Source organism: Artemia sp. Qi Xiang Cuo, chromosome 1 (assembly GCF_049724085.1).
Source record: "Artemia sp. Qi Xiang Cuo chromosome 1, ASM4972408v1, whole genome shotgun sequence".
In the NCBI taxonomy this organism is placed as follows: domain Eukaryota; kingdom Metazoa; phylum Arthropoda; class Branchiopoda; order Anostraca; family Artemiidae; genus Artemia; species Artemia sp. Qi Xiang Cuo.
Window position 1 is genome coordinate 57,355,538 of NC_142794.1, and position 15,226 is coordinate 57,370,763.

A 15,226-nucleotide genomic window follows, 5' to 3' on the forward strand; every position below is an offset into this window, starting at 1 on the left:
AATACATGTCGCCAAACCTTTCTTCTTTAACAGGAGCATGGTAAGCATTGATGACCTCATCCATGTCGAAATCCCAAACCCAACCGCTATCATTATGAAAAGCGATAATCAAAGGGTCTTAGTTCCTTACATAAAAAGTGCTTCCAAAATTAATGCTCCAAACGAATTTTCCCAAACTCGTTCCCTATCTAAATCATTTTTTCAGGCCAAAAAATCCCAGGGAAAAAATATATGGAGCCATTTTCAAGAAAAACTTTATTAAGACATACATACACAGTTGTTCGTTTAAACAGTATATATATATATATATATATATATATATATATATATATATATATATATATATATATATATATATATATATATATATATATATATATATATATATATATATATATATATATATATATATATATATATATATATATATATATATATATATATATATATATATATATATATATATATATATATATATATCCGGCGGCCTTGCCGCCAGGCCCCGGCAGTCGGCACGCGGCAGGCTTCTATATATATTGTCTACATATATGGATACTGATTGTCGCTTGTCTTCTAACCGCGGTCAATTTGTGGTCTTTTCATACTGCAGTCTTTTCAAAGATATTTGATATCCACTATGCTTCAAACTTTTACTTTTATTTTTTAAGGTTTTTAAATTGTTGTAATCCCTTGTTAAAATATATATAAATATTTTTGCAATTACCAGTTTTTTGCTCTGTTCGCAATTTAATGTCTTTCAATACTTTGTCTTTTCAAAGATATTTGATTATTACAGCAAGTCCGATTTCTAACAACAATTTCTACTAAGCTTCAAACTTTTGGTTTTGTTTTTTAAGGTTTTTTAATTGTTGTAATCCAGTGTTAAAATATATACAAATATTTTTGTGATTACCAGTTTTTCTCTCTTTACTCAATTGAATGTCTTTTCATACTGCAATCTATCCAAAGATATTTCACTATTACAGCATGTCCGATTTCTAACAACGATTTCTACTAAGCTTCAAACTTTGGTTTTATTTTTCAAGGTTTCTGAATTGCTGTAATCCCTTGTCTAAAAAATACATACAAATATTTTTGCATTTACCAGTTTTTGCTCTTTAAGCAATTAATTTTTTTCATACTGCAGTCTATTCAAAGATATGATTATTACAGCAAGTCCAATTTCTAACAACGAATTCTACTAGACTTTTGCTCTTTCCGCAATTCAATGTCTTTTCATACTGCAGTCTGTTCAAAGATATTTGGTTATTAAAGCAAGTCCGATTTCCAACAACGATTTCTACTAAGCTTCAAACTTTTGGTTTTCTTTTCTAAGGTTTTGGAATTGTTGTAATGCCTTGTTAAAATATATACAAAGTATTTTTGCAATTACCAGTTTTTTGTTCTTTAGGCAACTTAGGGTCTTTTCATACTGAATCTAATCATAAATATTTGATTATTACAGCAAGTCCGATTTCTAACAACGATTTCTACTAAGCTTCAAACTTTTGGTTTTCTATTTTAGGGTTTTGAAATTGTTTTAATCCCTTGTCAAAATATAAACAAGTATTTTTTCAATTATAAATTTTTGCTCTTTAAGCAATTTAATGTACTTCTCCAAAAACCTTTAATTTTTCCTCCTAAGTGTGAAGCCACCGGGCCCCAGAACTCGGCAAGCGGCAGGCTTCTATATATAGATTCTTACTGTCGCTTGTCTTGTAAACGCAGACAAGCTGAGCTTTTCCTTGATATCATGACGTCCAAATGGACCTTAAATTAGAAGTGTTGCCTTTGTAAAATAATTTTTTTTTTATTGGAAATTTAACTTTTGCCTCGGCCTGTCTTTTGTCATTATGGAAAACTTGTCGTCGAGCCTTTGTTTCTTTTAAATGTTCAGGTGGTGGAACAAAAAATTTTTCTTCCAACGATTTATCTAGTCCAGGTTTTTGATTTTCAAAGGTATGTAAGGCATTGACTACCACCTTTGTTTCTTTTAATTGTTCAGATGGTGGGACAATCATCATAGCTATACCAGTTTTTTGTTCTTTAGGAAATTTAATGTCTTTTCATACTGATTCTATTCAAAAATATTTGATTATTACAACAAGATAGATTTCTAATAACGATTTCCACTAAGCTTCAAACTTTTGGTTTTCTTTTTAAAGTTTTGAAATTGTTGTAATTCCTTGTAAAAATATATACTAATATTTTTGCACTTACCAGTTTTTTTGCTCTTTTATGCAATTTAATGTTTCTCTCCATACCTGAAAATCTTCAATTTTTCCTCATTAGTGTGACAAGTGTGACAACGTCATTGCAATACTGATGTATATAAAGATGATTTCACTCGTATAAATAATTTTGTTCACAAATTAAGGCGCTTAACAAGTTTTCTCAAACTTCTGACCTATCTATCTAAATCGTTTTTTTTAGGCCAGAATATACGAGGATGCAAATTTACAACTTTTTAATTACAAAAGGTTTTTTAACCACATCAATTTCATTTAGAATGAGCCATTAAATAGCTCTCTACGATGTTCCAGTGCCAAGCTATCTGAGGAGAAAGAGAGAGAGAGAAAAAAAGAGAGAAAATAGCTGACCCAATATTGTCGCTGACGCAACCATTCTGACTGTATATTTTTGTTCTTCATTTTCGTTTATCATTACTTTAGACATTAATTCAATACTCTTTACCTTAGCTTCTCGGATAGGTCTTGTCAAGTCTGATGGTATAGGTTATTCATTTGCCCTCTAGGCACTATGAAACTACTTAAAACGCCTTTTCTAAATAGACTAACTACACTTGGTATTTTATAGCTATGTTCCTTAGCTATGTTCCTTTTGTAGATTAGCTATGTTCCTTTTGTAATATTGCATGCGTCATAGAAAAACGATACGTTCACTTTAGGTGAGGGGGCGGAAATTATCTAATTTATTCTCTTACAATGTACTCTTGAACATGACGTCAATCATATGATTTTTCTTGTCAATCATATGTTTCTTGTGTAATTTTGCCAGCATCGTAGACACTGAAAACGATAGAACAGCTACTAAAGCAAATATGACGTATGTATGCTTTTCGAATGTATTCATAAATATGACGTCGCTCAAATGAATCTTCAATTTTTTCAAAATTAAGGCTTTTAGCGAATTTTCCCAAATTTCTGACCTATATAGATCGTTTTTTTAGGGCAGGAAATCCCAGGATGTCAAATTTCCCGAAAAAATATGGAGCCATTTTCGCGAAAAAATACAAATATACATAAATACATACAGAATTAATGCTCGTTTAAAGAGGGTTGAATCGTATATGATACACACCTTCCAGCACAATAGAAACAAGCAGTACGTTTGGAGGTGGTTGTCCCAGTGAAGCAGCGCTCTAATTTACATTATCCTTCACTTCTCGCATTTTCATAAAATCTTTGGCAGATCTGTTTATGTCTTCTAATGTTTCTTCCAATAGATCCATTAAGCTACGAAAAATTCCATAATGTGCCTGACGTTCGTCAATAAGTTTATCCAGGTTGCAGCGGTCATTTAACCATATATTTCTTTACTCTCCAATTTCATTTATGATTGGTTGTGATTGTTGTTGTCGGAAACTTCTAACCACACATTTCTTTGTCCTTCACTTTCGCTTTTGGTTAGTTGTGATCTTCGTTGTCGCAAGTCTTGTAACCGCATATTTCTTTGTTCTAAATTTTCGATTTTGACACGTTGTGATCCGTGTTGTTGCAAGTCTTCTAACCGCATATTTCATTGTTCTCCGCTCTCTTTTTTGACTCTTTGTGATTCCCGCTGTCGCTTGTCTTCTAGCCGCATATTTCTTTGTTCTTCACTTTCGCTTTGGATTCATTGTCATCCTAGTAGTCGCGAGTCTTTTAACCGTCCACTGCTTTGTTTTAAATTTTGGTTTATCATTTTCGGACATTTTCCCTGTACTTTTTGCTTTAGCTGCTTGGATTGGTCTTGTCGCATTTGATGGTCCAGGTTATTCATTTTCAACCATTGTGAATTTACGCTTTCCGCGTAAATTTTTGTCCTGTCACGTTTGATGGTTCAGGTGGTTGGCCAAAATTTCTTCTTGTTCAAACAAATTACCACTTTAAACAAATGTAAATTTGTCTTTTTGGGGAATTTTTTATTCTTATTCAAAATTAACAACAAAAAGTAGGCACTTCTTCCTATGTTACACTCACTTTTTTATACTTAGTTATACTTATTCTACTGTAATTTTTTCAAAATTAACATACCAGACAAATAAACTGTTCGAATATTTCAAGGGTTTTAAGGAAAAAGTCTTCCAATTCCTACTTAAAATAAGTTTTATTTTGAGTTCCAGACAAAATAAGTGTATTTTTTTCTTCATTTAGTGGAGTTCTTAAGGAAGGATCTGCTCAAGAGGAGCGTCCCACAGCCGAGTGACGTCATTTACATGAAAAATATGTTTCGGAAGTTAGGGTTCTAAACGAATTTCCTCAAACTCCTGACCTATCTGGGATTTTTTCAGGCAAGAAAGTGTCACTTTGCCAATTATAAAAAAAATTTGGTGACGTTTTCAAAAAAAATTCTAGATGAATATATCCAATCTTTTTACACTAGCAACTGTGTATATATGTATAAACTTTTTTTCTTGAAAGCAGCTTCATATTTTTTTCAATGGGAACCCTGGGATTTTATGGACTGAAAAAAACGACCTAGATGGGTCACAATTTTGAAAAAATTTATTTAAAGCCTAAATTTCGGGAGAAAAATCATATGAGTGACGTCACATTTATATACATTTCAAGGGCAAACAATAAGTCATTTTCCCCTATCAGTGGTCGTATTGTTTTTAGTACCAGTGCCGCATGGAAGATTACACAAGATGACAAACTACTCTGTTCAGCTAAAGAAAAAAGGCATGGAACAAGAAACCACAGAAACCGCATTGAATTGCAAATGAAAATTTTCTCAACGTAATTTTTGGTTATTAGACAAAGCAAAATTACAAGGAATGAAGGAACGTGTTAAACTAGCATGCTTGAGTGTGTGAAGGATAAAAAGCAATGTGGAAGTAGTTTTTAGCATCCATCACATGTGTAAAATTACATAAGATGATAAATGACTGCAAACAGCTAAAGACAAAGGCAAAGAACAAAAACATCAAAAATTACATTGAATTCATTTAAATCACTTAAAACTAAAGAATAACACGGTAATTGTTATTGCATAATTTAGATATTTCAGAAATTAAACTGGAATAAGGAACGTACTGTTTTATCGTCTGCAAAGGATAAACAGGAAGGAGGAATTGAATTCACGTTAAACTTTTTTAGTTCATCTGAAATTGCTGATTTACCACCATGTGACTTGAAATTAAAGAATTATAATACCAGCTTGAAACTAAAGAATTATAAAACCAATGAACGATTATACCAACGCGTAATTTAGATATCTCAGAGAACATAGGCATTGGACCATTCCTGGGTTTTACTGAATTATATAACAAAGAAATTAAAGCCAAAATATAACGACAGGGGACAAACTAGTAAAAAAGTTCTTTGCTATATATGAAGTCATGCAAAATTATACATAACTTTGAATGAATCCGACCAGCTAAGCCAAAAGGCATGGCAAATTGTACGAGGTACTGATGTACAAAAATGAAACGCAACGAGATATGCGGCTAGAAGACATGCGACAGAACGGATCCCAAATGGAAATAATAGACAAAGAAATCTGCAGTTAGAATAAATGCGACAGGGATAATCACATCGAATCATAAATGATATCTAAGTTAGAAGAGAAGCAGAAGCGACGATAACAATGAATCCCAGAGTAAACAAACCCTATGAAAGGGATGATTTTTTGATGCATTAACAGGAAGAAGGAATTGAATTCACGCCAAAATGTCTTAATTTAATTTAAATTGCCGATTTGACAGCTCATGAATTAATACTATTGGATAAAACGATGATCGATATAATGCGTAATTCGAGAATCAAATATATACAAGCGTGCCACGTGCCGATCGCCAAGGCCCGAGCTCCCTGTGATATACTATCTTTATAAACGAGCAATAATAATATATGTATGTATGTATGTATTTTTTCTAGATAACGGATTTCTAGATAACGGATTTTTCGAAAAAATTGGCATTCTGGGTTATTCTGGCTTACGAAAACGATCTAGATAGGTCGAAAGTTTCAAAAAATTCGTTAAGAGCCTTAATTTTCGAGAAAAAATATTTATGTGAGTCACACCATTTTTATTTACATCATTATTGCAATGACGTATGCACTAACATAAAAGTCTGCAGTCATGTTAGTAGAATTTTTTGAAACAGAATCAAGTTTCTATGAAAAACAGCAATCAGTTATTATATAAATTGCAAAAATATTTATGGTGAGTGAGCAATAATTTTAACGTTTTAATTCAAACTAGAAAAATACCTGAAAAAATTAAAATTAACTTGGTTTTTTGTTAGATTTAATGTACTCGATACGTGATTAGGTTTACAGTTTTGAACGCAACCAGTTACACAGTGTCAGTATAAAGACCCAAAAATCAAAAATTTGTGATAATTAGAACTGATCTATCAAACGATAAGACCGAGAGAACTGCCCGAACAAATTAAATTCACCATGGGTGAAAATCTACAATCCGGACAAGACCATCAATTGCGACAAGACCAATACGGGCAGCTAAAGCAAAGGGTGTTACTAAATTTTCTGAAGCAATCAAAATCCAAAATGAAGAAGAAAGACAAAAGCAGTTAGAAGATATGCAAAAGCGACTATCAAAACTTGTCAAAAAAGAAAATGAAGAGCCAAGATACGGGCGGTAAGAAGACCTGCGAAAACGATAATTAGAGCGTGTCAAAAATGAAAATTAAGAGCAAAAACGCGCGCGGTTAGATGACATGAGACACTGAGATATTCTGGCCCACAAAAACCATCTAAATAGCTGAAGTATGATGCACCTAAAAGATATACAACAGTGAGAACAGGGAAATATGCGGTTAAAAGATAAGCGGTAGTAAGAATTACAAGCGATCATGAGAAAGCAGTTATCAGAACGTGTCAAAACTGGAGTGAAAAACAAAAATAGTGCAGTTATTACAAAAATGAAAGTGAAGAAAAAAAGAAATATTACGGCAAAGAGCAACGCCATGACAATATTTGACGCTCATAAAATGTGGCTCAAAACCCAGTACAAATCTACAAAGATGCCATAAACAACGCAACTCTTTATTACAAGTCATTGGAACCCTTCAACGTTCTATGTGTTCCCTGGGGAGCCCTCTATTTCCCTAGGAAGAAGTAGAAAACAAATCTCGCTCATTCGGAGGTTGTTACACAGAAAGAGAATTAATATATATACAAGCTAGCCACTTACCGAGTGCTGGGGGCCCGTATCGAAATCGGCTTCGCAGTTTTTTTTTAATTGGCACATTGACATTTCTGGCCACTTGAAACGATCTAAAAAGCTCACAATTCTAAGGTGAATTTGTGTTTTTCCTATAATGGTTGTATTACCTCAAACTTGTTCCATGACTTTTTCTTTAGTTGTCTGGATTCATTCAAAATCATGTTCGTTTTTGCACAACGTCATAGATACCAAAGAAATTATTTTCCAGCTTTTCCCCAGTAGTATTTTTTTTATTTAATTACATTTTTATACAGTTCAAAGCAACCAGGCATGGTTATTACGCATTAGCATAATCACCGTGTTATTGTCAAGTTTTAAGTCACGAGGTGTCAAATCAGCAATTTTAATTGAATTAAGAAATTCTGGTGTGAATTAAACCCGTCCTTCCTGTTAATGCATAAAAAATCATCCATTTTATAGTATTTGCATTCTCCTAGGATTCGTTATGATTCTCACTGTTGGTTCTGTTCAAACCGCAGGTATCATTTACGAATCGATAGGATCATCCCTGTCGCTTGTCTTTTGATTCGCTTTGATTCTTGGTATCGTTTATCATCTAGCTATCATCTAGCCATATAATTATCTATTCTTCACTTTCGTTCTTAAATCGTCTTGATTCTCGTTATCACTTATTTTTAAACCACAATTTTCTTTTTTCTTCACTTTCATTTTTGATTAGTTATAATACTCGTTGTCGCAAGTCTTCTAATAGCATATGTCTTTGTTCTTCACTTTCGTCTTTGATTCGCTGCAATCCTTGCTGGCGCAAGTCTACTAACCGCTTATTTCTATGTTCTTCATTTTGGATTTTAACTACTTCAGACGTTTTTTCAACGTTCTTTGCTTTAGTTGCTGGGATTGGTCTTGTCTCATTTGATTTTTCGTAATGGCTGAAAAGGAAAAGGAACATGGTTGTTCCATTTCAGCCGTCGTAATGTTGGTCCTTTCACGTTAGATGGTTCAGGTGGTTGGACGGAAATTTCCTCTCGTGCCAACGAGTCATTATTTATAGTAATTGTAAATTTCAAGTTTTGGGGTCTTCCACTAGGCATATTATTTATAATCATATAACTGCTAGCCTTTGAAAAATAGACTGATAGATTTTCGTAGAAATAGCCAGTCTTATGCTATTTACTGAAATACATATTATGATATGATTTTTTATGTGACGTCGTTTATGGCTGTAACATGTATATAGTCTCTTATATTAGTGCAAGATGTTATTATAGTACTGATGAAAATGTGACGTCATTTAAATGAAAAGTGTGTTTCCAAAACTAGAGCTCTAAACAAATTTTCTCAAACTCGTGACCTATCTAGATCTTTTTTTTTTAGACCAGAAAATCTCGATGAAAATTTTTGAAAAAAAGTATGGAGCCAATTTCTAGAAAAAGTTTAATATATATATATATACATATATATATATATATATATATATATATATATATACATATATATATATATATATCAAACTACTACTTTTTTTATAGACCAGAAAATCTCGGTGACAATTTTTTGAAAAAAAGTGTGGAGCCATTTTCAAGAAAAAGTTTAATATATATATATATATATATATATATATATATATATATATATATATATATATATATATATATATATATATATATATATATATATATATATATATATATATATATATATATATATATATATATATATATATATATATATATATATATATATATATATATCAAACTACTACTTTTTTTATAGACCAGAAAATCTCGGTGACAATTTTTGAAAAAAAGTGTGGAGCCATTTTCAAGAAAAAGTTTAATATATATATATATATATATATATATATATATATATATATATATATATATATATATATATATATATATCAAACTACTACTTACCAATGTGCGTCCTCATATGACTTCTCAACAGTGCGTCACGGCGAAACTTTTTAGGACAAACACTGCAGGGATAGGAAAATTCGTCATTATGAGATTTAAAATGAGCATACAAATTCTGCAATCCATCCACTTTTATACCACATCTAGAGCAAAAGTAAACTCCATTTTTTTTATGGGCTGAAACCCTGTGAAGTTTCAAGAGCTCTTTCGAATCGAAAGTGGCGTGACAAAGAAAACAAGTGTAAGCATCTTTAGTACCTAAAAAAGAGGAAACTTTAAATGAAAAAAAGATAGTGGAATGGATAATCTACATAAGAGTTAAGGCTGAATTAAACTTAGAACTTAACAATTCCCATGTCGTATTTCTATCTGTCTTTATTTAGAAGCAGATTGGTGTGCATCTAATCGCGGTGTTCATTCATCGCTAAAATTTCTTATTACGTTTAAAAAAGTTTCTTATTGTTCTTATTAAACAGCCCTTGTGTTTCAAGTTTTAATGTTGCTACTTACTTTCATTTGAAACAACTTGTCTTTGTTTATTTAATTTGTTATTTTTTAAATAATGCCAGGAAATCCAGCTTCCCCTCCATAGAACATTCCCTCATCAAACGGAAAATCTCTCCATGTAGAGTTCCTCCCAAGTAAAATACCCCCATCCACCAGGACAATTCCCTTCGGAAAATGCTATTCTGCTCCCATCTCAATAGCTCACTCTTCGCGCTGTTTTAAGAACTTTAAAAAGCCCTGGTGTTTTAAAAGTCGTTCTTAAAGAACTGAGACAAAAATTCAAACTTTTAGCTAAAAGAACAAAGCATTGGATAGGGAGCAACCCTTTTATATGCAGAAAAATTTCTCTTCGTTAAAAAAAATAATTATATATTCAAAAAATTAAAAAATAATAACATTAAAAAAATTATTATATGAATTCCGTCAAATTACCAAAGTTTTATGCTTCCCCTGGAAGTTTCACACACAGGAAATTTGTCCCTTAAAAATGGCAACATAACTTTTAATTTACATTTGAATAAGCCCTCTCTCGATATTCTAGGACCATCGATTCGATACAATCACCCCTGGGAAAAAAAACACACATCCCTGATCCCTCTTCAGGCAAAAGAAAATAGAAAATTCCGCATTTTTGCAGATGGGAGCTTGAAACCAGTACAGCTAGGTTTCCTGATACGCTTAACCTGGTGATGAGATTGTCATTAAGATTCCTTGACTTTTTGAGGGTGTTTTCCCCTTTATTTAAATCAGGCAATTTTTCTCAGGCTCGTAGCTTTTGACAAGTAATACAAAACTTAATGAATATTTTATATTTGAAATCAGCATAAAAAGTCAATTCTTTGATGTATCTATTGATATTAACATTCAGATTCTTTTAGACTTTCGATAGATATTGAGCCGATTCACTCCTTACTTACAGTTCGTTACCATGAGCTGTTCGATTGATTGAACAAAAGGTTTTTATGATGAAAGTAAAGAGCGAATTTAAAACTTAAAAAAATTATCTAAAACTTACAAATTATTTGTTTTATAAAAAAGACACGAATACTGGTTCGTGGTTTATACAGCATATTTTTCAAAAAGCATTTCAAACGAACTCACTCGTGATATTTCCGTATACTTGTAGGATTCTGAAAAACTAACACTTTACTGAAAATACAAAACCGACGCAAAATAAGAAAAAGAAACAATAAAACCCTTAAGTGGCTTGCAGAAACTAAGTGAACAATTCAAAAATCTTTCAACAGCCTTTTATCGGCGATGAGATCAATAGCTTTTACGACACAATTCTAACTCTCTAAAAAAAAACAAGAAAGCTTAGTGCTCAGTAAAGCGCTCGTATTCAGAATTCTCAAAATAGTTGTCATAACCAAGAGGCAGCAATTTTGTTTCTTTTAAGTTTCAACTTTGCCTTTTACTGGAAAATAATATGAGTTTTTACTAAAATTAATTTTAAACTTTCACCACAAAATATATTTTTTACGGAAAAGTGAAGAGCTATATTAAACCAAAAATGAGCAGAAATGAAGCCAAAGAATCTTCCAAGCTTAAAACTACCACAAATCACCATAAATAAATAGATGAAACCCAAAACGAGCAGGAATTAAAATAAATAACCGAGTCAAACTGAAAACGAGCAGTAATCAACATGAGTAGGACTGACAACCCTCACACCTTCTCATGACCAGAACATAATTTGCATTTTATTGAAAACACAAAAAACAAATGAACATGGATTTGCAGTTTAATATACCTATAGTGATATTTATTCAAAAAGTGAAAAATTTTAACACGCATTTTCCTTTCAATAAATTAACGTTTAAATTAGCTTCTAATATAAATTTTTATAAACATAAAAATTAACTTTTAAATAAGCCCTTAAACCCCTGCGACGAAGAAAAAAAAGCAGAGAAATAAAGGATACATCTGTGTTGCTCACATAAAAAATTGATTTCCCTTGTAAGGTGGAGGGGGGGTTGTAAGTAACCTTTATACGGTTTTCTATAATGGCAATTCCCTTAGTGTATTTTTTGTTTTGATCTGACGCCAATCTCGAGGAGTTTCAGGGTACAACCCCCAATGGCCAGAGCAATGGAATACATCAGTCATCAAACCGTTATATAAAAAAGGGGATAGCATGGATCTCAGGAATTACCGCATGATCAGTATGGGCAATGGTGTAAGAAAGCTTTTCGCGAAAGTGTTAGGGAATAGATTAGATAAGTGGCTAGAAAAATCACAGAAAGTTATCGAAATACAAGCAGGATTTCGCGAAAATTATAATACTATAGATCAAATTTTTATTCTAACTAGTCTAATTAGGAAATCTACCAGGAAAAAATAGGATAAGTTGTTTTTAGTCTTTTCGGACTTGAAAGAAACATTCTATAGCGTACGTTGGAAAATTCTTGTGTATTGTTTGATTAATTCGGGATTGTTGTGTAAGCTTCTGTGAATTTCGATACAAATTCTTTTGACAATTAAGTGTATAGCGTGGGATGGTAAGGAAACACTAAGGGAAATACTTAGCAGGTTGGGGCAAAACAAGGTTGTAATTTGTCTCCGAAGTTATTTTCGTTGTATATTAATGACACTGAATGCTATTTAAGGGAAAGGAAAGTAAGTGAAATTACAATTATTTGATAGAAAATTGTCTGCACTTTTGTACGCCGATGATATAGCTTTATCGGCAAATAGTAGAGAGAATCTGCAGCATGCATTAGAGAATGTAGAAAAGTATTTTAAGGAAAAGGTACAGGTTCTAAATCCAGAGAAGTCAGCAGTAATAGTTTTTGCAAGGGGAGCGAAGACATCTGAAGAAAATTTTAGTCACGGGAGGGGAGTTATAAAAGTAGTGAAAGAGTATGCTTACCTAGGCTATAGACTTGTTTCAAATGGTAGGTGGACAAGAAATATAGCTCTAATATGAAGTAAAGGCAAAAGTTTAAATGGCATATTTTTAAAGAGTTGTATAAAGGATATAGGAGCAAAGGATATCAAACTACAAAAGCGTATTTTTGCAAGTAGATGAGAACCTGCTATACATTATGGGGCAGAGATATGGGGACACCAAAGGGGGATGGAAATGGAGAGGATACAGCTATATTATTTTAAAACATTAATAGGGTTAGATAAAAAGTTTAACAGCATTGTTTTAAAGGGTGACCTGGGTCTTTTAGCTTAAGAAAAAAACGGTTAGTACGCATGGTTGGTTATTGGGAAAAAATTATTGCTATGCCAGATTATCGGTTAACAAAAAATGCTTTCAATGAAATGTTATTGTAAAAAAGTCTTGGCCTGCGCAAATTAAGAGTATACTAGACAAACGTGGGCTATCAGGCTGGTGGAATGACAGTATTGGACCAAGGGTGGAAACAGAATTGATTGGAAAAAGTGCTACAAGATCAAGAGATCCAGGTTTGGCAAGAAGACAAGGTTAAGTCACAATCCCTTGGAATATATAGAAACATTAAAAAAGCTTGGGAAGAAGAAATATAATATAAAATTTGGGCTTCAAAATGATACTTTAAAATGGGTCTTATCAGTAAGAGGGAATTTTATGCCGCTTGGGGGGAGAAGCAAGTATTTAGGGAGGGTTTAGGTTCGGAGTGGTCCCTTCACTTGTCTGATGTGCTGAGAGTCTGAAGATTTAGAACTTTTTATGTGTTATTGTGAAGAACTGAAGGTACTTAGAAGGGATCTTCTTGGGAGGGATGTCATGAATAGAAGGTGTTTAGAAAATAAAATAGAAAGTAGTTGCAAAGGGGATATTAGAAATTTGGGAAATTTTGTGAGTGTGGGGATGAGACATAGGGAGAGTTTTCTATCGTAGTGTTATTTTCAAAAGTGTTTTAACTTACTATCATGTCTTATGTGTTTTTTTGTATTTGTATTATCCATGGCCCATGGGGCTTTTGTGAGAAATATATCTATATCTATACCTATAGTGATGTTAATTCAAAAAATTGAAAAAAATTAAAACCTTTTTTGCTTTCAGTAAATTAACTTTTAAATTAGCTTCCAATATAAATTTTTATTAAAATAAAAAATTAACTTTCAAATAAGCCCTTTAGCACCTTTGTAGAATTTTTCAGTGTCCTACTAGCGACGAAGAAAAAAAAACAGAGAAATAAAGGATATATTAGTGTTGCTCACACAAAAAAATTGATTTTCCTTGTAAGGTGGGGGGGGGGGGGGTTGTAAGTAACCTTTATACAGTTTTCTATAATGGCAATTCTTTTAGTGTACTTTTCGTTTTGATCTGACGCCAATTCAGATCAGGGTTTCAGGGTCTTTTTAAAAATTCCTGTAAATTTGGTTTCAAAATAACATTTTACTGTTATGATTAATCGAAATAATAGTTGCCATTGCTGAATCAGCTAAAAATGGCAATTTTGTAAGATAATACAGAAACGAACACTTTTGGTAATACCAAATTTAGTAAGACAAATTCTTACAAACAGAGAAAACAAATAACAGTTTTATATCGTCGTTTTTTTTAATGAGATGGATGTGCTTACCTATAATTAGCACAAAGTTATCAAAACTCGGTGTCAATGACCAGATGACTGCAAGAAGCTATTTTTCTACAGCCAAAGAAACACGGATTTCAGTTCATTTCAGCTAATGCAGAAAGTCCTATTTCGCATAAATAAGATTTTGCGAACGGCATCAATACTTTGAAGGCTTTATTTGACAAAATATTATATTTATTCATAATATCAAGTCAAAACTGAATGAGAGTTGCATTCTGAAAATTTATTTTAAAGAACTGTCACAAGCTAATCCAATCACCTTTTCTTTCTCATTACTTGTTAATTTAAGTTTATTATCTTCATTGTTGATAAATGGATTGTGTAGTCACGCGTATTTCGTAAAACCGAGACCTCATGGATTTCTTATGAATGCTTTCACACTCAGAAGAGAAAATGAGATTCCTCTCCTACAATTCCATACTTATAGCCGATATTTAGTTATCCAAGCAACTATATACAAGCAAACTAACCAAAAATAGGGGTCAACCCCAAACAAATTGCAACAGAAATGATTTTTATACCATATGGCAGAGAGAAAAAAAGATCAACAACATATCCAAAGTTGCACATTCTAGGTCGACGCAGAAGAACTTTTATTTTGCTTTTCGTGTCGATTTTTTCCATTTTTTTTCTAAAAAAATGAACTGTCGGTAAATGTTCGTTTTTCTGTATATGAAGTACGGTCCCGATGTAAGATGAAGAGCTGAGCCCGAAAATGAAAGCAAATCTGATGTACAATGTAGCCTACCAGAAAAAAGTTTCATAATCATTAATATGTGCTTTTACTCTTCTCCTCGTTATAACCTCTTTTTTACCATACAATCTGAAGACAACTATTCTGACATAAAATGATGAGTTGAGCCCAAAAATCAAATTAACCTGATGTAG

At 32.3% G+C, this 15,226-nt stretch overlaps 1 long non-coding RNA gene across 1 annotated transcript in view; it reads right to left on the minus strand.

Moving 5' to 3' along the window:
• LOC148956513 (uncharacterized) overlaps positions 1–9,549 on the minus strand; it is a 45,048-nt gene extending 35,499 nt beyond the window's left edge. Inside the window, exon 1 of the long non-coding RNA XR_016142351.1 lies at positions 9,297–9,549. This is a non-coding gene — a long non-coding RNA (uncharacterized LOC148956513). The remainder of the gene's footprint in view (positions 1–9,296) is intronic.
• Positions 9,550–15,226: the final 5,677 nt, after the last annotated feature.